Source organism: Podarcis muralis, chromosome 3, assembly GCF_964188315.1.
Source record: "Podarcis muralis chromosome 3, rPodMur119.hap1.1, whole genome shotgun sequence".
Lineage (NCBI taxonomy): Eukaryota > Metazoa > Chordata > Lepidosauria > Squamata > Lacertidae > Podarcis > Podarcis muralis.
The window spans coordinates 96,302,225-96,324,601 of NC_135657.1; the positions used below are offsets into that span (position 1 = coordinate 96,302,225).

General features: G+C 42.8%; 1 long non-coding RNA gene across 1 annotated transcript in view; it reads left to right on the top strand.

Moving 5' to 3' along the window:
• The window catches only part of LOC144327306 (uncharacterized), a 390,895-nt gene that overhangs the window by 123,804 nt on the left and 244,714 nt on the right, over window positions 1-22,377 (top strand). The window lies entirely within an intron of this gene.

The following is a 22,377-nucleotide window of genomic DNA, read 5'->3' on the forward strand; positions in this document are numbered from 1 at the left end:
GACAAATCGCTAAAAACATAGGGGGAAAATTGTTTAAAACATTAAAAGAATTAAAATTATATACATATATAAGAACTGTTAAATACATATAAATCATTACATTAAAAGCAGCACAGTGCCAGCCCTTTCATTAAAAGTGGTCAATAGAAAGTCTGCAACACTGGATGTTGCCCAATGAGACTTAACCTCATTAATTTAAAATATTTTAATACTGCTTTTCATTTAAAAAGCGCAATGTGAAAATCACAATAAGCTTAACACCTTCAGTATAATCAGAAAAAAACCCAGTAAATCTGAAGCAAATAGATGAAGAACATTGGTATTTATTGCCAGCAAAGATTTGGGGGAAATAAAGCAGTGTTTAGGTGCGTTAAATGCCATCTATGCACCATCAGTGTGGGCGCATCTGCCACAATTTCGGCAGTAAATGGAAGGGGAAAGGCCATTGGATGCAGTCGAAGGCAGTCATCCAATCATTTGGTCACCTGCACATGGCTGATACTGGCGAGGCTGTTCAGGAATGGTCGTCGTTTGTGAATCGGGTGGCAAAAATATTGCTTCTGAGGGAAACATGCATAGGATTGTTCCGTTTGTCAACTTACCCACCCAATTCCATGCAAATGAAGTGGTACAGGCAGAGATGGGCAGGGACCCTTTTGACCAAACCCAACAACCACGCCTTGGATCTGATGCAAAAGAGAGTTTTTTCAATTAGCAGCTCCAGCTCTTAAAAGGTAATACTTGTTAATACTTTGGGTGTGTAATACCAGAAGCATCTTGAAGGCAGTTTTACCTGGTGGGATCATTTCCTCGTGACATTAAAACTCAGGGAACCTGAGAAATATTTAGAAACCTAAATAGTGCCAGTTCATGGAGTGGATAAAAAAAAAATACCTTCGTTCAGAGCATGTAATGTTTAATATATCAAGCTGTGCTTTAAGCCATGTAAGAAATTAAACTGCTGTCATATCAATATAGCTTATGATATAGTTAATATCATAGCAATTGAAATGTTCCTTTGTGATAGTAGAGGTTTCTTTAGCAGTTTGCTATAAGTGAGCCAAATATTACGGACAATGTTTAAAAACTGATAGTAAAATAGCTTTGACCTGCTCTTTCCTCCCTCCCTCTCTCCCATATACATACATAAACACAATTCATGTACTGCTTTAAAAACAAGAAGTAGGACAATTTATTTTCATGGTGTGTTTTTTTCTAAAGGTGTGATTCCTTTCAGGGATTACTGTCAAGGTACGCTATTATGCTCATAACAGGACTAGATTTATGAAGTGGTGGAATGATTTATGAAGTGATAAGACCAACAAAACTATGCTGACAAACCTAGATTGATTGCACCATAAACTTGGGGGAAAATACCTGGTTTGTTGTTAAAATAACTTTCCCCGCAGGAAGGGGGGGGACGGGGGAAGTAAGCTTTGTGCATATTTAAGCGTCCTTTCTCCGAACAGTTTTTACTGCTGTTTGGGACGAAAGTGTTCCCTCCTTAATTCTGCAGTGTACCTGAGGGGAAAAAGGGTGAATTTAGGCCATTTCTCTATCTGATAATTTTGAACAAAATGGCCTGAAACCAGAACTACCATTCTGCAAACAGAACAGCCCCGTCCTGTTCCTATTTGTAGAACCTAAGATAAAAGGCAAAATGTACAGGCACTTTTGCGAATGAGACAAACTAGCCTGCGTTCCTACTTTGGTGTTTTATCTTTGGCCCACTACCAGCCGTGGGAAAGTTCCTGGGGACACCTATGAACACTACACAGTATTTGTGCGTAGATGGAACGCCTTCATGCAAAGGGGCCTCCTAACAGCTGAGATCCCACTGCATGTAGAGGATGTGGATGGCACTGTGGTCTAAACCACTGAGCCTCTTGAGCTTGCCAATCAGAAGGTCGGCGGTTCGAATCCCCGCGACGGGGTGAGCTCCCGTTGCTCGGTCCCAGCTCCTGCCAACCTAGCAGTTCGAAAGCACGTCAAAGTGCAAGTAGATAAATAGGTACTGGTGTGGCAGGAAGGTAAATGGCATTTCCGTGTGCTATGGTTTCCATCACAGTGTTCCGTTGTGCCATAAAAGGTTTAGTCATGCTGGCCACATGACCCGGAAAGCTGTCTGTGGACAAACGCCGGCTCCCTCGGCCTGAAGTGAGATAAACACTGCACCGCATAATCGCCTTTGACTGGAATTAACCTTCCAGCGGTCCTTTACCTTACCTGTATGTAGAGGACCTCTATGCATGTACATTGGTGAGCACAAGAGATTTGCATTGGTTAGTTTAGGGATTTAAGTCTCTAACCTATGTCACAGGGTTGAGAGGGAAAAGGAAGACCCAAAGGGCTATACGCTCTGTGCACTGCTGAATACTACAGAAAATATCCCACTTTTCTTTTACATCTGTCACCATGTGTTCTGAGACCAAGTGCAGCAGAACGGCTTGAAAGCCCAAGTGAAGAGTAAACACAAATTATACGAATGTTTCCATTTCTTGCTGGTTACCACTCATTTAGGCCTGAGTCATAAAGAGAAATGAGCATTTGTGAGCAAGATTAGAATCATCGTTGTAGTATAATTTGCCAAACGAACCACTAGGTGCTGCTGTGTCACAAACTTTCTCAAAAAACGGGCTTTCCCGTTTCCCCCTCTTGCTGCCTTTACCAGAAGATTTCCGTGTTTAAATACTTAAATGCAATCACATGGAAATATAAATTAATGTATCTTTTGAGTATTTAGATTATTAACCTCCTTTCTAAGATAGGAGGAGGTGTCTGAGGGAACAAAAGTAGAAGTTTCATCAGGTTATCATTAATTGTTGGGTCTGATTATTGTCCTTCCACATACTCCGTAATGAGATAAACAATAATTAATTAATTTTCTCAGTCCTACTCCACCATCTAGTGACTGAACATCTAAGACCATCTGCGCACGTCAGGAGCAGGGCCGAAAGCATTGGAGACAATCTAGGCATCATCTGTACTATATATTTAGAGTAGTACCATAGCACTTTAAGCAGCCATAGCTCCTCCCAAAGAATCCTGGGAATTGTAGTTTGTTAAGGGGCTGAGAGTTGTGAGGAGATCGCTGTTCTCTTCAGAGAGCTACACTTCCCCGAGTTCCCTCTGAGAGTACCGCTCAGAGTTGTCGTATTTGGGGGATGGGGTAGGAGTATGCAGTATTGGTAGGGGAAAGAATACTGACTTACTTTGTTGTAATGCACATCTGGGCAACCCATGGGCCACAAGTAGCCACCTGGGTCCCCCTTTTCCCCTGACACCAAATATTTAGAGAATAAATATCAGTCGACTTTCCTGCTCTTGCCTCCATAAGTCCACTCCACCTTTATCACACTAAACCTAAACTGGCTGCATGTACTTCCCATTATAAGCAATGGGTATTAAGTCATGGCAAACTTTTCACATTTATTTCAATGGGACGCAAGTTCAACCAACTTAGTCTAAATCAGGCATAGGCAAACTTGGCCCTCCAGATGTTTTGAGACTACAACTCCCATCATCCCTGACCACTGGGTCCTGTTAGCTAGGGATGATGGGAGTTGTAGTCGCAAAACATCTGGAGGGCCGAGTTTGCCTATGCCTGGTCTAAATCAAACCCAGTGCCCTTTTTGACAAAGTGAAGAGTTAGCCATTCCCAGTAGCCCATTTCATACCAGATGCAGACCTCTATGACTCTCCATTTTATTTGTACTTACCCTGATGGAATGTTCTGGGTAACTTGCAACATTCCTCACTGTCTTTATTGTGACATTTTGGTTGGCCTAATAAAGTTATTGCCCTAATACAGATTTTTGGAATTCATGAGAGAGCTAGAGTGACAATCAGAAGCAGGAAGGTCACAAGCTGTGGTATCTGCTTCCTCAAGCTGTTATGGGAAATGAACACTTTTAAAAAAACAAAAACAAAAAAACTACACTGTGAGAATAAAACCCAACGAGGAAACAGCCTATGAAGGCAACAGAAAGACAAGCATGCCACCTCGTGGCCAAAGCTGCAGTTGTAATATAGCATAAATAAGGTATACTATTCATAGTATCAAACTGTAAATTTCAACAGAAGTAACTCATAAAATTCAACAAACGAACAAAGCAGAAGACCCAGTGGATCTGATCAGTCTATAGTCAGTTCATGCATAAGGTCCATCCGTGTAATGGTGTCTATTCTACCTGTCTGTTCATAAAGTCCAAACCATCGTTGTTCGTTTGTTGAATTTTGTGAGTTGCTTCTGTTGAAATTTACAATTTGATACTATGAACACAGCTGGTTAAGAACACAGCTGGTTACGTCTCATGTGTTTATTGAGTATGCTTTACTCAATAAACTTACATAGGTTTGTTTGTTGTTATTTTGTTGTACAGTGGTACCTCGGGTTAAGTACTTAATTCGTTCCGGAGATCCGTACTTAACCTGAAACTGTTCTTAACCTGAAGCACCACTTTAGCTAATGGGGCCTCCTGCTGTCGCCGTGCCGCCGGAGCACGATTTCTGTTCTCATCCTGAAGCAAAGTTCTTTACCTGAAACACTATTTCTGGGTTAGTGGAGTCTGTAACCTGAAGCATACGTATCCTGAAGCGTATGTAACCCGAGGTACCACTGTAATATAGCAGGCAGAAATTTGAATATGAGAAAAAGGTTTAATGAGTTGGAGCTCTGCCCTTCAACAAGACACAGCAACCGAACTTAAATAGAAAAGCAAAAAGCAAGCTACAGATGAATTAAGATGTAGTATAGTAACTGGTAAATGATGAACAAGTTTAACGCACTATTTAATGCTGTAAAGAAGATGCAGATATGGGAGGAGAACTAACCTCCTTCCCCTTCACAAGGCACAGTTTTAGAAGGGAAATACAATCATTTATTATCACATGGGCAGCAATGATAACTGTAAGAAGTCATACATAAATATGTCTCTCTGTGTGGCATTTATATCTGAACAACATTGTGGTGAGCTCCACAAAATCACAAATCTTTCGTGTGTTCTAACTCCTCTTGTGCCAGATGACAAGGCTTAGAGCTGCTTTTGACCTCTGCTGTTTGACCTAAGAAATGTGCTTATCATAGGGGAGAACTGGGGACAGCCTATCCATCTCTCCCTCCTCCTACTAACAAACACACTAGCCATGTTTATAATCCTCCTGCACGATCTTCCTCTCTTTGGTCCTTCCTCCTTCAGTGATCCACCATCGTAGGAAGGCATCCCTTTCCATTCTGACCTGCCTTTGTCACAGGCAGATCTGTTTCCGTTCTGCTGCAGTTCAGCTTCTGACAAAAACACACACAACCCTGTGTTACTTGTCTAGCTGTCTGTGATGACGAAATTTTACCTAATTAAGTACGCAGTTGCTAAGGGTCCTAGGGAGCAACCTAGGATGTGCTCTTATTTTACAATACGGCACTGGCTAGTCCTGTGTGAATTGACAATGTGCCTTTTACCACACCTAACTCTCCCCATGACTGGTTAACAATGGGCAATCTGCCTTTGCAGGAAGCAATTACTAAACTCCTCCTTGAGCCACAGGCCAGAGGACTTTTCAGAGTTCTCTGGGATACCATTTTATAACAATGGATCTAAGCACACACATCATTTGGCATAGCACAGGCTTCCTCAACCTCGGCCCTCCAGATGTTTTGAGACTACAATTCCCATCACCCCTGACCGCTGGTCCTGCTAGCTAGGGATCATGGGAGTTGTAGGACAAAAACATCTGGAGGACCGAGGTGTTGACTTTCCTATCTTGCTACAGAGCTTGGAGCAGAGTATGGGGGTGGGAGAGATGATGAAGAAGATGTGACTTTGTGTACCACCTACACATTACAAATCTTTGTGAGGAACAAATCGTAGAACCCAGCTCTGAGACTGCGGGTGCACTGTGGGGACTCCATTATGCTCCAGGCTCACTTCTTCCAAGGCTGTATTCAATAAATACGTAAGGAAGTTATTATCTGAATTGCAAAAAATAGGGGAATGTCAAAGTGGACATGGATGCTCGCATAAGAGTAATCTCAAAATCGCCATGCTTAACGTCAATTGCATTTGTATTTTTAGAAAGAAGAGCTCAGATCTTTATAATACTGAGCCTTTTAATCACTTACACATGTTAAAGTGGAGCTGTTAATAATCCATTTGTCATGCTTTTATTGTTCTTTCACTTATTGACAGCTTTATTTTCCTGGGGAACCACAGTGAAATCGTTGGTGGCTTAGAGTTTTTGTGTGCCCTCCTCCCCCGCTACAAATATTGTTCCCACACTCTAATAGGCCACACTTATAATAAAGTCTGTGAAAGGTATTTGATATTTATTTTGCAGCTGGGGTTGATTAGCTGAGCCCACCTTTCAAGGAATGTGCTAGCTACACGTACAACACACTGAATGCCAACATACCTCCATTTCTTTTGCAAAGAATTTTAGCTAATATCCATTTCCTCTGCAATGTCGTCTGCAAATGCTATTCAATACAGTTCTCATTTTGTGTTGGCGCAATCCCATCTTCTTTATCGTTTATCACTGCAAGAGGTACAGAAAACAAGAGGGGAGACGTGTCAGATGTCAGTCACGATAAATAATAATAATAATAATTATTATTATTATTATTATTATTATTATTATTATTATTATTATTTATATCCCGCCCTCCCCAGCCGAAGCCGGGCTCAGGGCGGCTAACAACAATCAAATAATCAAACAGTCAAATAATCACACATTCTAAAAATATTTCATTATAAAAATTAATTAAAATCAAATTGATGGCAACCGATTAAGCAAAATTCTGTACAGGTTGCCAGAGGAGGGAGTCAGGCTGCACCCTGACCAAAGGCCTGGTGGAACAACTCTGTCTTGCAGGCCCCGCGGAAAGATGTCAGGTCCCGCAGGGCCCTAGTCTCTTGTGACAGAGCATTCCACCAGATTGGAGCCGCAGCCGAGAAGGCCCTGGCTCTAGTTGAGGCCAGCCTAACCTCTCTGAGGCCTGGGACCTTGAGGATGTTATTATTTGCAGACCGTAGGTTTCTCTGTGGGACATACCAGGAGAGGCGGTCCCGTAGGTACGAGGGTCCTAGGCTGTATAGGGCTTTAAAGGTTAAAACCAGCACCTTAAACCTGATCCTGTACTCCACCGGGAGCCAGTGCAGCTGGTATAGTACCGGATGAATGTGATCTCGCAGTGAAGACCCCATAAGGAGTCTCGCTGCGGCATTCTGAAGGATAGTGACTGAAAACCATGGGTAAGAATGTATGTCTTCAGTAATGTATTTTTAAAAGGTAGTGGAGAAACAGGTTGGATCATGGATTCAAGCCCCACATTGGGTAAGGGATTCCTGCATTGCAGGCAGATAGACAAGATGACCCTCATGGTCCAACTCTGCAATTCCATGATACTATGAATGATCAGAAGGAGTGCACAAGATATGAGGTTTAAAAAGACCTGAAGATTGAAGAGGAGGAATGTGAGTTTTGGGAAGTGTCATTGCTCAATGATAGGGAATGTGTTCTGCATGCAGAAGGTCCCAGCTCCAATTCTTGGGAATCTTCAGGTATGTTGGGAAAAGGTCCCTGCCTGAAACCGTGGAAGACTGCTGCCAGTCTCCGTGCAAACAATACTGAGCAACGTGATTTGAATTGGCAGCTTCCTATGAGGAGAAAGTGGAGATGACATACAGAAAGACGAGGAAGATGTCTTAAAACGAATAAAAGAGCTGAAATGTGATTCAGCAGGGGAACCACTGAAAATAAGTATTTAAGGTAGAAATAGTACTGTTTTTTGAACTCCCACTAATCAGCAAAACTGGGGGAGGGGGGAATCTTGGGAGAATAATTCCATAGGACACTTTAAGTTGGATTTGGAAGAATGTCTCCCAAGCCACACTAGGTATGCATTTCAAGGGAACAGTGCATAGTACTATTTAAATGGCATTGGACATGATAGAGACCAAGCAAAATTTATGCAGAGATAATCTATAACTTGGGGACGCAGGTGGCACTGTGGGTTAAACCACAGAGCCTAGGACTTGCTGATCAGAAGGTCGGCAGTTCGAATCCCCACAATGGGGTGAGCTCCCATTGCTCTGTCCCAGCTCCTGCCCACCTAGCAGTTTGAAAGCATGTCAAATTGCAAGTAGATAAATAGGTACCGCTTCAGCAGGAAGGTAAACGGTGTTTCCGTGTGCTGCTCTGGTTCGCCAGAAGCAGCTTATTCATGCTGGCCACAGCTGTACGCCAGCTCCCTCGGCCAATAAAGCGAGATGAGTGCCACAACCCTAGAGTCGGTCACGACTGGACCTAATGGTCAGGGGTCCCTTTACCTTTACCTAATCTATAACTTATGGAGACATGGGAACCCTACAGCATATTTTAGGGGGAATAGTAGTCTTTTTGGAAATTAATAATGGAACATAAAACAGAAGTAACCACCTTCATTATGTCATATGATCCACTGGTAGCTCCCTTTTCCTATTTAAGATCCACAGCACTGCTTGAGCATTCAGAAATGATTATCCTCTAACAGCAACAAATATAGCAATAATATTGAATACAGCGGTACCTCGGGTTAAGTACTTAATTCGTTCTTAACCTGAATCTGTTCTTAACCTGAAGCACCACTTTAGCTAATGGGACCTCCTGCTGCTGCCGCGCCACCGGAGCATGATTTCTGTTCTCATCCTGAAGGAAAGTTCTTAACCCGAGGTAATATTTCTGGGTTAGTAGAGTCTGTAACCTGAAGCGTATGTAACCTGAAGCATATGTAACCCGAGGTACCACTGTAGTTACTAAAAACTGGGAGAACAGTAATATTATCAGGGAGAGTGAACAGGTGGAAAATCATTTCCATGAAAACTGGAGTGTTTTTTTTTTATCAAATACTGAAATGACAATGTCCAAGAAAACAAATAGTTTCACATATGTCACCAGGAGCTATATAACATGGGGTGGATCTACACATGGGGGGATAAACCGCTATAAATATGTCAGAATTTTCCTGCCCTCTGGCACCATCTGGTATTGCATGTTTATGACACATTCAAATCGTTGTTTCTTTGCTAATGTAGCTGAGTCCATCATGTTGCTATTGCCTTTGGGTGCAATCCTAACCCCAGCTGCTATTCAGCTGGTTGAAGTAGCAGGGAGACTGTGGCATATATAGCTCTGCCAGGGATGTCAGCTGAGCAAAAAGTGGGGAGGGGGTAGACAAATCACTGTTCCAACCTGGCACACTGATTGGGCCTGAATTGGGCCCAATGCTGTCATGTGATGGCAGTGGAGCGGGCTTCAGACCTAATGGATCCTGGGCCAGCTTGAGGTCTTCCATTGGCTGCTGGTGCCAGCATAACTCTGCAATTGAAGGCTGCCAAAGTTGGCCAGATGGTCACCTCCACCTAATTCAACCTCAACCTAGTGCAAAGAGGATTTGGGTTGCTCTGCCAGATAGTCATGATGTTTATATTCATTTGACTCGCTGTTCTTTTCCCTTTGTTTGCAGATTTGTAAAATGAGAGAGCGAAATAAACAAAACTGCAATTAACAGCAACTCAGTAGGTAGTCAGCATACCGCTCACCAATAATCCTGCTGTTGCGCTCATCAGGAAGCAATAAAACAGGCAGAATCTGGAAGCAGGCAGTCTTTATTTAAAGGCAGAGGAACCCTGCAAATTCTCAGTAGGACTTTGCCATTCCATGATGGAGACGATAGAAATGCAGTTGCATTTTAACTTTTTTAAAAAAATACGAATAAAAAACCACAAACCATATCTGAAAAATTGTGGGAGGTCATCAGAGACAGCACTAGAATACAAATGACAATGACATCATTTGGAGTCTCCATAAATGAAAGTGATCGAATGATGAAAATACTGAACTAAATACAGTGGTACCTTGGTTCTCGAACAGAATAATAATAATAATAATAATAATAATAATAATAACAAAATTTTATTTATATCCTGCCCTCCCCAGCCGAAGCCGGGCTTAGGGCGGCTAACAACAATAAAATAAGACAACATTTTAAAATCATTTCATTAAAAATAAAAAATAAAATATTTCAAATCAAATTGAAGGCAACTATTGGGTAGAGTTCTGAGAAAATTGCCAAAGGCTTGGCGGAACAGCTCTGTCTTGCAGGCCCTGCAGAAAGATGTCAAATCCCGCAGGGCCCTAATCTCTTGTGGCAGAGCGTTCCACCAGATCGGAGCCACTGCCGAAAAAGCCCTGGCTCTGGTTGTGGCCAGCCTAACCTCTCTGTGGCCTGGGACCTCCAAGATGTTTTTGTTTGAATCCGTTCCAGAAGTCCATTTGACTTCTGAAAAAGTTCAAAAACCAAGGCGCAGCTTCCAATTGGCTGCAGGAGCTTCCTGCACTCAGTCAAAAGCCGTGGAAGTCCCATTGGATATTCGGGTTCCAAAGAATGTTTGCAAACCGGAACACTCACGTCTGGGTTTGTGGCGTTCAGGAGCCAAAACGTTCGAGTTGCAAGATGTTCGACAACCAAGGTACAACTGTAGTTAGTATGGAAGCAGTCTATGCACCTCATGGTGAAGGACAGGTAATAATTAAACAAACATTTCACAAACTACTTTTATAGGCAAAGGAAAGTAGAGGGACTTAATCAAAGACTCCATTATGCTTTTCACCAAAAGAAAATCAGATTCCTTGTCCACGACTCATACTGTGCTATCAGCTGTTTGAAGAATTAACACTTTTGGTATTCCACCTAACACCCTGAGGGCAATTTGGCCAGTGGTTTGTGTTTCCAGCTGTAAGCATTTGTCATTATGGGATCCAGTCTCAGCTTTTTTGGGAGCACAAAATAATTAGCATCACAGAGTTCATAAAAGTTATGCAGTGCTTTCCTGTGAGATCTCCCGCTGCTGTCCAAATCCTAGGTAGTAATTAAAATGCGCACACGGGTTTTTCTTCTGATCTTTTCAAAATTCTCTTTGCTTCTCTTAAAACACATTTACTCTCTTCCTTGCTTCAGAGTTCGGCCTCCAAATTTTGTTTTAGGGAAAACTTGGTGACAAGCTGGGTGCCAGCACCACCACCCGTATAGCCTCGTCTTGCCAAAATTACTTTGATGCATCACTTGCAGGAACTCCTAAATTGTACTTAAAATTTTATTTTTAAGTGACAATTCAGTCGCATCCCTGACAGAGGACATTAAGCATTTGAGAAATCAGTATAATTTCTTCCAGTAATTCCTTCACGTAAGAGAGGTTAGAGCTTCATATGATGTGTTTAGCATTGTAGTCTATGTGGAAATAGCCATTCCTCATGCAAACTCCAAGATGGCAGAAGTCCTTCAAAACAGATGCAAATTAAACATGATTTGTATCATCTGGTATTAATTACCATACAACGACTCTACGCTTACTCTTTTTGTTGCCAGGGGTCATTTAAATAACCCTAAGCCTCAAGTACAGAGTGCTTGATTTATAAAAACCTGTTTTTAAAATCATTTTAATAGTTCTGTCCTGGATCCCACATACCAGTATATGGTCTTTGTTTCTTTTCCCAGTTCTGACATACAAAACATGGACTAGATTTATGGTATATATTATACTATTTAGCCTGGATCAGTGTACAAAAAAACTGGGGGTGGGGGGAGCTGGAGGCAAATTTAAGAGGACAAAGTCAAAAATAGGGCTGTTTCCAGAATAAATACTAAAACCACCTGTTCCTGCATAAATAATCAAATGCAGGGTTCTAATCCAGTATAGCCTCGTACAAATTCATATCATTTCTATTTTAACAAAACTCTGCCTCTGACATTTGTGGGGGAGCATTACAGTGTATATGACATTTCTGTATGGGTTGGATGATCATCTGTATAGGGTGCATGATCACATCTGTGTTCTCACGCATACATACTTAAAAATATTTATATATGTGCCCACTGTGGGAGTGGATTTCGACACTAGGATATGATATATTATTTAGTTGTTGTCCTTCCTTGTTCACATTAGTGAGATCAGCAGAGTATCACCCTTTGCAACTTAAACTTAGAAGCTAAGAAAAGATTGGTCTGAAATTCTAGAAACAATAATCCATAATGCTTTGAGGCAGACTGGATTTTCCTGGTATTACTCCTTTCTCCCCTTTTAAAACAACAATCACACACACATTGTTTTGTGAATAAAAAGCAGCATTTACTGGCACAATCAAGGTCTTGAAGCAGGAGTTACAGCATATATTCCAAGTGTCCCGAAAAAAGGGACATCCCATTTTTTCGTGCAAGATTGCAGTGGCTATTTTGGGTGCCATGATCTCTCCCTCTTGCTCCACTCTCTCGGGGCCACGATCTCACATGGTACCCCCAAACCACCCCAGAACGCACCATATCTCACCCCGAAAAGAAGCACTTTGGGGGGGGGGGGTTAGAGCAAGGTGTGGGTCACATGACTCTCCCTGTTTGGAGCTTGACGGTATGTTACAGAAGCAAAATGAAGGTAGGTTTATAACTACTATCTAAGTTACAAAAGTACAAAATGTAGGTTTAAAAAGTGTTGTCTGAGCCGCAGAGCTCAGACACGCATGCCTGGTCGGTTTAGAAGCATAATGGAGAAAGTGGAGGCTGCCCAGGCAGGAAGGAAGTATGTAGTGGTACAGCTTCCTGCTAAGGCAGGTAAAGGAAGTGACCTCACAGAGTTCTCTCTAGCAATTTTTTCAGTAAATCTCTGTGAGCCTCAGCCCCTTCATGTGCCTATCTGGCAAAACATGAATTGTTGGTTTGACTGCAATAATGACCCATGCCCACAGTAAAGTGATGACCCTCCAAATGTTTCTGGACATCTATCATTCCTGACTACTGACCATGTTTGCTGAGGCTGATAGGAGTTAAAGTCTAACCACATCTGCACAGCAACATCAAGTTTCTCAGAGCTGCATTAAGGAGTCCATATTTGTACACTATTTGGGTGATTTGTTCTACTGAGTAGGAATTGAGCTGGTGATAACTGTGTCCCATTAAAGATGTTTATTCCGTTAGCATCTCTGTGGAATTTGAGCCGTCTGATGTTGACGATGTGGGCTCAAAGGTACTCTTTCTGTTTGCCTGTTATGCACAGCTTAATTCTTTCAGACCCAATCATTTTGTATTTCCAACTTTTTAATGAAGCTATTGCAGTAACTGTAACTGGCGTGTTATTAATTGTCATGTATCCAGTAGCTTAATGGCATATGTCACAAAAGTTGCTTGGAGTTGCAGCTGTTTACAATCTTGTAAGGAGGCAAAAATTTCTCCCCAAGCTCATGCAGAAGAGCTGGAACAACTTTCGTTTTTACAAAAAAAAAGAGTACTATAAAAGATTGAGAATGCTTATTGGAGCTATCCATTGCATCATTCTCTCTGCTTATGAAGTTTGTGCTGTGAGTGTGATTGCTTATGTCACTGAAACAGCACCACCCACACAAAAGAGGGAATAGTAGTAATACTACAGTGGTACCTCAGTTCTTGGATGAAATCCGTTCTGGAAGCCCGAACAGCTTCCGAAACTTTCGAAAACTGAGGTGCGGCTTCCCATTGGTTGCAGGAGTTTCTTGCACTCAGCAGAAGCCATGTCGCATATTCGAGTTCTGAAAAACGTTCGAAAACAGAAGCATTTACTCCTGGGTTTCTAGCTTTGGGGAACCGAAAAGTATGACAACAGAGTTGTTCAGGAACTGAGGTTCCACCGTAGTAGTAGTATACCACCCTTCATCCATAGATCTCAGACCCTCCAAGTCTCCCTATTTTCCAGGGACATTCCTGATTTAGAGAAGCCATCCCGGTTTCTGATTTGATCCCAGAATGTCCCACTTTTCCTTAGGATGTCCCTATTTTCATTGGGAAAATGTTGGACCCCCCAAACTGCCTGAAGGCAATCCTTTATAGGGAAGGGCTTTTAAAATGTTTTATTATGTTTTTATATATGTTGGAAGCTTCCCAGAGTGGCTGGGGCAACCCAGTAAGATGTGTGGGCCATAAATAGTCAAATTATCATTATGGAGTGGGACGCCCCTATTTTCATTAGAGAAATGTTGGAGGGTTATGAGATCTCAGGGCAGTTCACAACACATTCAGGCTTGGCAGAACCTCAAGGTTTGTGAAAATACCTTCAGGGGGATAGATTCAAAATAGCTCAGTGAGGATGGAGCCACAGAATGCTGACAGATTGTTGGAAGGACAAAGGAAAACCAGGCTAGCAATACTTCTGCTGGGAACTCCTCACTCAGGCCTAGTTGTTTAGTAGCCGCTGTCAAAATTGTAGGTGCAAACTGATAGCACATTGGAGTTTGATAATAGCAGCATCCCAATCCCACTTCCGCACTGAGTGGATGTGAATACCCAGGAAAGCAATCTTAAAGTCATAGTTAGAAGCTTGCTGAAAGTTGGGAACCGTGCCACAGTGTGTGTGTGTGTGCGCGCGCGCACACACACACACACACACACACAGAAAGAAGAGCAGATTCAGTGTTATTGGGAAGGGAATTGAAAACCAGGCAGCAAGTATTATAACAACATGATATTAATTTTGGTGTAGCTGCTGTTAGACTGTGCATGGTTCTGCTTGCCTTATTTCAAAAAGAGGATGTTCTAGAGCATGGGAAAGCAGAGAAAATGGCAACAGGAATATTCAAAGGGTTGGTGAATATTCCATTTGAGGAAAGACTAAAGATGAGCATGATTTTGCATGTGGTGTATATAAAATCATGAATGGCATGGAAAGAAAGAGGCTAGAACTTTCTGGAGGTTGCCTAAACGACTGAAATATGAAATGACACCTTTAATTTGCAGAACAGTTGGAGATCACTGTAGTCATTGCTGCTTTTCACCCAATAGGAATCAGATAGCTATGAGTCTATGCCACGAGAAGGGGCGGGAGAGAGGGGAAAATCTGAGATATCTTAACAAGCTGAGATCAGGATAGATTTGCAAACTCTTTTTGATGGCTGCCTTGTACTGTTAGCTTGTGCTGTAACATTCTAATTGTGGGCCTGTTGCCCTTGACGTGTTGTTTTCTGGGGAAGACTTTTTGAAAAGAAAGAAAGATTAAAACCATCCTGTCCCTTAGTCATGTAGCATGACTCATTGCTATCCATTGCGGTGACTTGTACATTTCCTATTGTTCGTTCCTCAAACTAATATTCCCTCCTGTCTTTTGCAGCAAAGTGTATGCAAAGGAGACCAAACCAAAGATGACACACTGAATGGCTAAAATGAAACAGAAAACCTAAGAGGATAAAATACATTGTCAATCAGAGCACGAAAGATCTTGGCTTAAAGGACCAGAATTGATACTTTTTTGAAATCAATAATCCACCAAGTGTAAACTGTTCACTTTTGCCTTCCTCTGCCGTGGAGTTAATATCCAAATTGATGGTATCCAAAGGCAATTCAAAACCCAATAATAAAAAAACATGGGCATCTCGTCGGGAGGAGATTATCTGCACACGTATGAGAAAGTTAATTTCCTTGCCATGCAAAAAGCAGGAGAGCTGGTGGGAATCAAATTGAGAAGAGCTTGCTCATTATATCCTTTTCAAAAGCTTTCCCCTCTCTAATAGAAAAGTTTGTAACAGAGCTATAAAACAATGATGCCTGTGGAAGTTTTCAGGGCAAATCACAAACCCATAAGAAGGAAGACTACAAGCTGTGTCCACATTATGTCAGTTGTAGCTGAGAATTAGTGCCTGCCTGGTAAATTCTCATTTGGATCTAGTGAGGTTTTTCAATGTAATCTTAAGGAAAGGCCTAAAGAGAAGGAAAAAAACAAGTACCATATAGAAATCAAAAGATCTAATACAGTCGTACCTTTTTTCTCAAACGCCTTGATACTCAGACGTTTTGGCTCCCGAATGCCAAAAACTCTGAAGTAAGTGTTCCGGATTTCGAACGAATGTCTGATGCGGCTTCCGATTGAGTGCAGGAAGCTCTAGCAGCCAATCAGAAGCCTTGGTTTTTGATTGGTTTCATGAGTCGAACAGGATCCTGGAACGGGTTAAGTTTGAGAACCAAGGCTGCACTGTATAATGTACAATACTGAAAAGTGCTGACTGCACAAGTGTTGCAGCTTGAAAAAGAGCTTTTCTGAGTGGGGAGAAAGAATTGAGCAACTTTTGAATTATTATTTTTTAATCTTTCTGTCAAAAAAATACATCATCCAATTTGCAAAATGAATATATTTTCCAAACAGATGCAGATGAGGCTGTTTGCATGTTATTCAAACTGATAAACTGGTTTCTTTTCTGCTTTGTGGGATATCATATACCTGTATATTTGAAGGAAGGGTCTAGATGAAAGCCATGCCATTGTGCAATGCTAACTATTTTATCTGAGCAACCTGTTTCAGGTATGAATCCAGATGTGAATCACCTGAGATATGCAGATGAACCTGAATGCAACCATGGTAAGAGTTTGGTAGTTCCCGCCTCCCCTCTTTTCCCAAGCTCTTCTATGTTTTTTCCATCCAATGCTATTTGTGTGTGTGTGAAAGAGCGTGTTTTTACAAAAACAATACATTACTAGCATTACCACTATTACGGCTAAAGAAGCTCTCAAGGCTTACATTCTGCAAACGATCACACCATGAGTGCAAAACACAGCTGGAGTATATATAATGAGAAACTTTATTGTGTACCCAAATAACCATGTTGCCAACATGGGGAAGGAAAAGATAACAACCCCAGAAGACAGGGGATATTTATATCTACTTAATGAGGCCCCACTCAAACCCAGCTGTGAACATGTGATGAATCCACACACCCTCTGGGCACAAAAGGAAAGAGAGTATCCTGCGTTGACTTTAATTTGCACATACACTGACGTGAACTGCATTGCGTTTTCTTATTGTTTTCTATCTAGCGTTGTATTTTCTGAGCTGATTAACACCAAACATAGAGGTCATTACAGGCAACTAAACTCAGTCACGGTAGCTTTGGTCATCTGTATCGTTCTACCAACCATCCAAGGTCAGGTAAAGGTAAAGGATCCCTGGACTGTTAAGTCCAGTCAAAGGCGACTATGGGGTTGTGGCGCTCATCTCACTTTCATGCTGAGAGAGCTGCCATTTGTCCACAGTCAGCTTTCCGGGTCATGTAGCCAGCATGACTAAACCGCTTCTGGCATAATGGAACACCGTGACGGAAACCAGAGCGCATGGAAACACCGTTTACCTTCCTGCCGGAGCAATACCTATTTATCTACTTGCACTGGCATGCTTTTGAACTGCGAGGTTGGCAGGAGCTGGGACAGAGCAACGGGAGCTCACTCCATCATGGGGATTTCAACCGCCGACCTTCTGATCGGCAAGCCCAAGAGGCTCAGTGGTTTAGACCACAGCACCACCCTCACCCAACCATCCAAACCTGTTAGTGGTAACATAGTCAGAAGCAGGAAGGGGAGAGAAATTTGTTTAACGGCTGAACCTATATAATTCACTCTTTCTAAAACAATACGTGAAATTAAACATAACCATCCTTCGTAATTCACGCTTCTCAGATTTTTGCAATGCAGCTCTCCAGCCAAGTATCATGTGCAAAAATGCATTTACTAGGGTAGAATGTGCATGAAATATGCATATACTATAGTGATTGGATGGGAAACAGAAATGCGATGTGTTAGGGAAAATAAGCTTTGCAAAAAAAATATGTTTGTTAGGCAAAATGGCATACAAAAATGTGTATTTCAGGAGTCATTCAGTTGAATGTCTCAGGTCTTCAAGTGAGTTCCCTGTCCCTGAGACCTGCTAAGACTGTAAACTGGATAGTTGGTACTGGATAACTGATATTATAAAGGTAAAGGTACCCCTGCCCGTACAGGCCAGTCTTGCCAGACTCTGGGGTTGTGCGCCCATCTCACTCAAGAGGCCGGGGGCCAGCGCTGTCCGGAGACACTTCCGGGTCACGTGGCCAGCATGACATCGCTGCTCTGGCGAGCCAGAGCTGCACACGGAAACGCCGTTTACCTTCCCGCTGGTAAGCGGTCCCTATTTATCTACTTGAATCCGGGGGTGCTTTTGAACTGCTAGGTTGGCAGGCGCTGGGACCGAGCAACGGGAGCGCACCCCGCCGCGGGGATTCGAACCGCCGACCTTTCGATCGGCAAGCCCTAGGTGCTGAGGTTTTACCCACAGTGCCACCCGCATCCCTTTAATTGATATTATAGAGTCAGCTAAATAATCTCCTCGGACCCTCATAGGAAGATAAGAAGCTGCCTTATGTTGAGTCAGACCATTGTTCTATCTAGCTCAGTGTTGTCTTCACTGATTGGCAAAAGGGCTTGCAGAGTTTCAAGCCAATCTCCCCCAGACCTACCCAGAGATGCCAGGGGTTGAACGCAGGAGCTTCAGCATGCAAAGCAGATTCTCTACCACTGAGTTACAACCCTTCCCCAATGGGAAACCATCCCACTCCATTAGCATTTGAGAAGGGCCACTCTAAGGCCCTCGCACAGCTGTGGAGATCAGAGCGAGTGAGGACAGTTAACATCGCTCTGGGTGTCGGGATTCACAGAATGCTGTGTGAGATAGTAAGTCTGCAGGCTTGAGGTTGCTAGCTGATGCAACTGGCTGATGCAACCAGCCTGCAATACTTTCTATGGAAGTGCTGGGTCAGAAAGACTCAGCAGTAATGTGCGGTCAGTTGATTGGCTGTCATCAGTTTAAAAGGGAAACCTGTTCAGCAGTAACGGTGTGGTGTAGAGGAGTGTGGTCAGAGAGAGAGAGATAGAAAGGTCTTCCTATTTGCCTTAAGGTGCAGCCTGGTACTCTGTTTGACTGTATGAACTGCTCGTGTATTATAGCCTGAAGATATTTGTATATATAAGGTAAAGGGACCCCTGACCATTAGGTCCAGTCGTGACTGACTCTGGGGTTGTGGCGCTCATCTCACTTTATTGGCCGAGGGAGCCGGCGTACAGCTTCCGGGTCATGTGGCCAGCATGACTAAGCTGCTTCTGGCAAACTAGAGCAGCGCACAGAAACGCCGTTTACCTTCCCGCTGGAGCGGTACCTATTTATCTACTTGCACTTTGATGTGCTTTTGAACTGCTAGGCTGGCAGGAGCTGGGACCGAGCAACAGGAGCTCACCCCATCATGGGGATTTGAACCCCCGACCTTCTGATCGGCAAGTCCTAGGCTCTGTGGTTTAACCCACAGCGCCACCCGCGTCCCTATATTTGTATATATAGCTCACAATAAATATACTGCACTGAAGAACCTGGAACTCTGAGCATTTCTGCTAAAGCGCCGTGGAGAATTCACGACACTAGGTAATGTTATTTTAAGCATCTGCCAAATTTCTAGGTGTTTTGGTTGCCATTTCCGTAGAGAAGGCTCCGTAGAAGGCTCACTTTGCTTTCTTGTCTCTTGGTAGCTTGGTAGGAGAGCAGTGTATAAGCCCATCCTTGCTAAGCATAAGCCTAGTGAGATGAGTGTCCCACGCTCAAAGTTTGTCATTTGTGCCCCAAAAGTACACTTACTAGTGCTAGAAAATCGCAAAATGCATCAGAGTAGATACGAAGCTAAATGTACGGGAAATGAAGGAAGAGTCATTTTTCATGGAAGCGCTGTGTACAATTGACATCAGACCATCCAAACGCAATTGCCTTAAAATGACTGCTTCAGTCTTCAGGGCATTGAAAGAAGCAGGACTATATTACTTCTTTGCTATTTCTGTCTATGAAAAGGGAGCAGATGTATCTACGTAGCTGCGAATGTGTTTCATTAAAAAAAAGGAAGAAGCTAAAAACTGTTGGATCAGCGTTTGATATGCCAAAGGTAGCTGTGGAATAAGTCCAACAATATCAGTTTTACCCCCCCCCCCCCAACACACACTGTTTTACTGGTAAAGTGGAAGAGAGGGAGAATAAACTGATTCTCAGCACTAAGCAGAAGCAAACAGCCTAGGAGGCTGATGGCACTCATCTAACCTTCTGACAATGGAGTCACTGCTGCTTACTGGACAGAAGAAGGATGAAGAAGTTTGTGAAGTCCATTCAGCAGTCCTGCTGGTGTGTTTGCACCATGCCAACCTCCCTGCTGCCTAGCTCCTCTCCTTCCTAATAAGCAGCAGTGACTTAGCTGTTGGGAGGTCAGATGAGTGCCACCACCCCACCAATCCACCTGCTACTAAGACCTGGTGGTTTGCCATCTAATTTATATGTAACTCTTAACTTAAAGAACACATAACTTTATTGGGTTAGCATCCTCAAGCTCTCTCTCTCTCTCTCTGTGTGTGTGTGTGTGTGCAATTCTTGCTCTGAGCAACTGTGCCTGTGAAAAAGTTCATTGTAACTTGAAAGTCTGCTTCCTGTATTTTGAACATTGGCTGGACAAATCTTATTTTATTTGTGCTTTGAGCAGGGGTCAGTGGGGCTGCATCGTGGGATAAAGTAAGAGAGAAATAAGCTTATCAATGCTCTGTGGACTCCTTGTGTGGCCTTTGACCACCCAGCAGACTGGCCCAAGAGAGTGGCAGGAAGGAAAGCTGATCTTGCACCGCAGATGGACTTGTGAGACAGCCACACAGGAATGGTCACCTTCCCGCTTCCCTCCACCAGCTGCAGATGTCTTCGGCAAATCATTATTTCACAGTCTGAGTTGTGTGTAAAGGGGATAAAAAGAACTTGCCTTACATAGTTATTGTGAGTGTCAAGCTGGCCCCACATCATGGTGGCTAAGAACCAAACTCCACATGACATTAGATATTGTATTGGCCTGAATATAAGCCTCACTTTTTGCCCAAATTCTGACCGTGAAAAGTTAAAGTGCGACCTTACAAAAAGCTTTTACGATATTGCTGCTGAAACAGACATACAGTAAAACAGAATGGGTGTGAGTGCCTGAGGAATTTTAAGGTAGCGGCTTATATTGTGGTATTGTCTCTCTTTTTTTCTTCCCTTGAATTTTAAAGGTGTGGCTTATATTCGGGTGCAGCTTATATTCAGGCCAATATGGTACATCATCTGGAGCCACATGAAACTTTGGAAAGTGGTAAATTAAACAAATAACAGGAAGGTGGGATCTACCATCTAGTGGAAAATATCCTGGTTTGGGGCAAGGTGCTTGTGAATGTGCCCGTTGTCCAGCTTTAGGTAAGCTTGGAGAAAGCTGATTACTTAAATGCATCACAGTTTGGCCAAGGGACTCCAGAGCCATTTTCAGAAAGTAGTTATGGGATGTCACTGTGAAAGCTGTCCAGTGGTGTTCCACAGGGTTCCATCTTCTCCCTCATGATATTTAACATCTGTATGAAACCACTGGGAGCTGTAGTCAGGGGATTCGGAGTAAGGTGTCACCAATATGCAGATGGCACCCAGTTCTGTCTCTCTGTTCCATCTGAACCAGACTTCAGCTCCCAAGGTCACTGCTGCCATCTCATTGAGTTTCTACCATTTGTTAAACATCCACCAGATAAGAAGGGGTGTCTCCAAAATAGGAGCAGGCTAACCCTACTCCTATTCATTGCATAGGAGGAGGAGAAAGACTAGTAATCAGAGGATAAGTATCTTTGAAAGCAAGTTGGGCCCATGGTTATTTTAATGGACTTCCAGAGCTTCTTTCTTTCTTTCTTTCTTTCTTTCTTTCTTTCTTTCTTTCTTTCTTTCTTTCTTCCTTCCTTCCTTCCTTCCTTCCTTCCTTCCTTCCTTCCTTCCTTCCTTCCTTCCTTCCTTATTTGCATATATATGTGTATTAATTGAGGCACATATAATTTTACAAGGCAGTATAATTGCAGAACCACTCTTTCTGCAAAGGAGAAATGCCCAAATACGGTAATTGATTTGCGGTAAATGAAATGCTGTATAAGGAGCATAGCTGTCAACTTTCCCCCTTTTTAAAGGGAAATTCCCTTATTCTGAATAGGATTCCTCGCAAGAAAAGGGAAAAGTTGACAGCTATGATAAGGAGATGTTACATGTTCCACAACAAAAACCCAATGCACTGCAGCCAATGGCTTAAAGAGCAAAGTAAGGGGTCATCTGAAACCCTAGTCTCCAAAGCAAAAAGTGATTCTCAAAGGAATGGCTAGGTCCCTCGGTCAGATAACCACACAAAGTTGAGTAGGATGTCCTGTCCTCCTGGGGAATGGGGTAGAACCAGCAAATAAGTTCCAAAGAAAAGCTCAATTCCTGCAGGAGCCTTCCCCAACCTGATGCCCTTCAGATTTCTGGACTTCAACTCCCATTATCCCTCACCATGGCTCATGTCGGCTGGGGCGGATGGGAGTTGTAGCCCAAAACGTCAGGAGAGGTTGGGAAAGGCTGTTGTGTATAATCAACTACCCCAGCAAAGAGTCTGTGATTATCTCTTGGCTTTGAAACCTGTGCAATGTCAATTAAAAAAACTTTCCGCTCTGTAATGTCGAGCCAACGAAAGTCCCTGTAG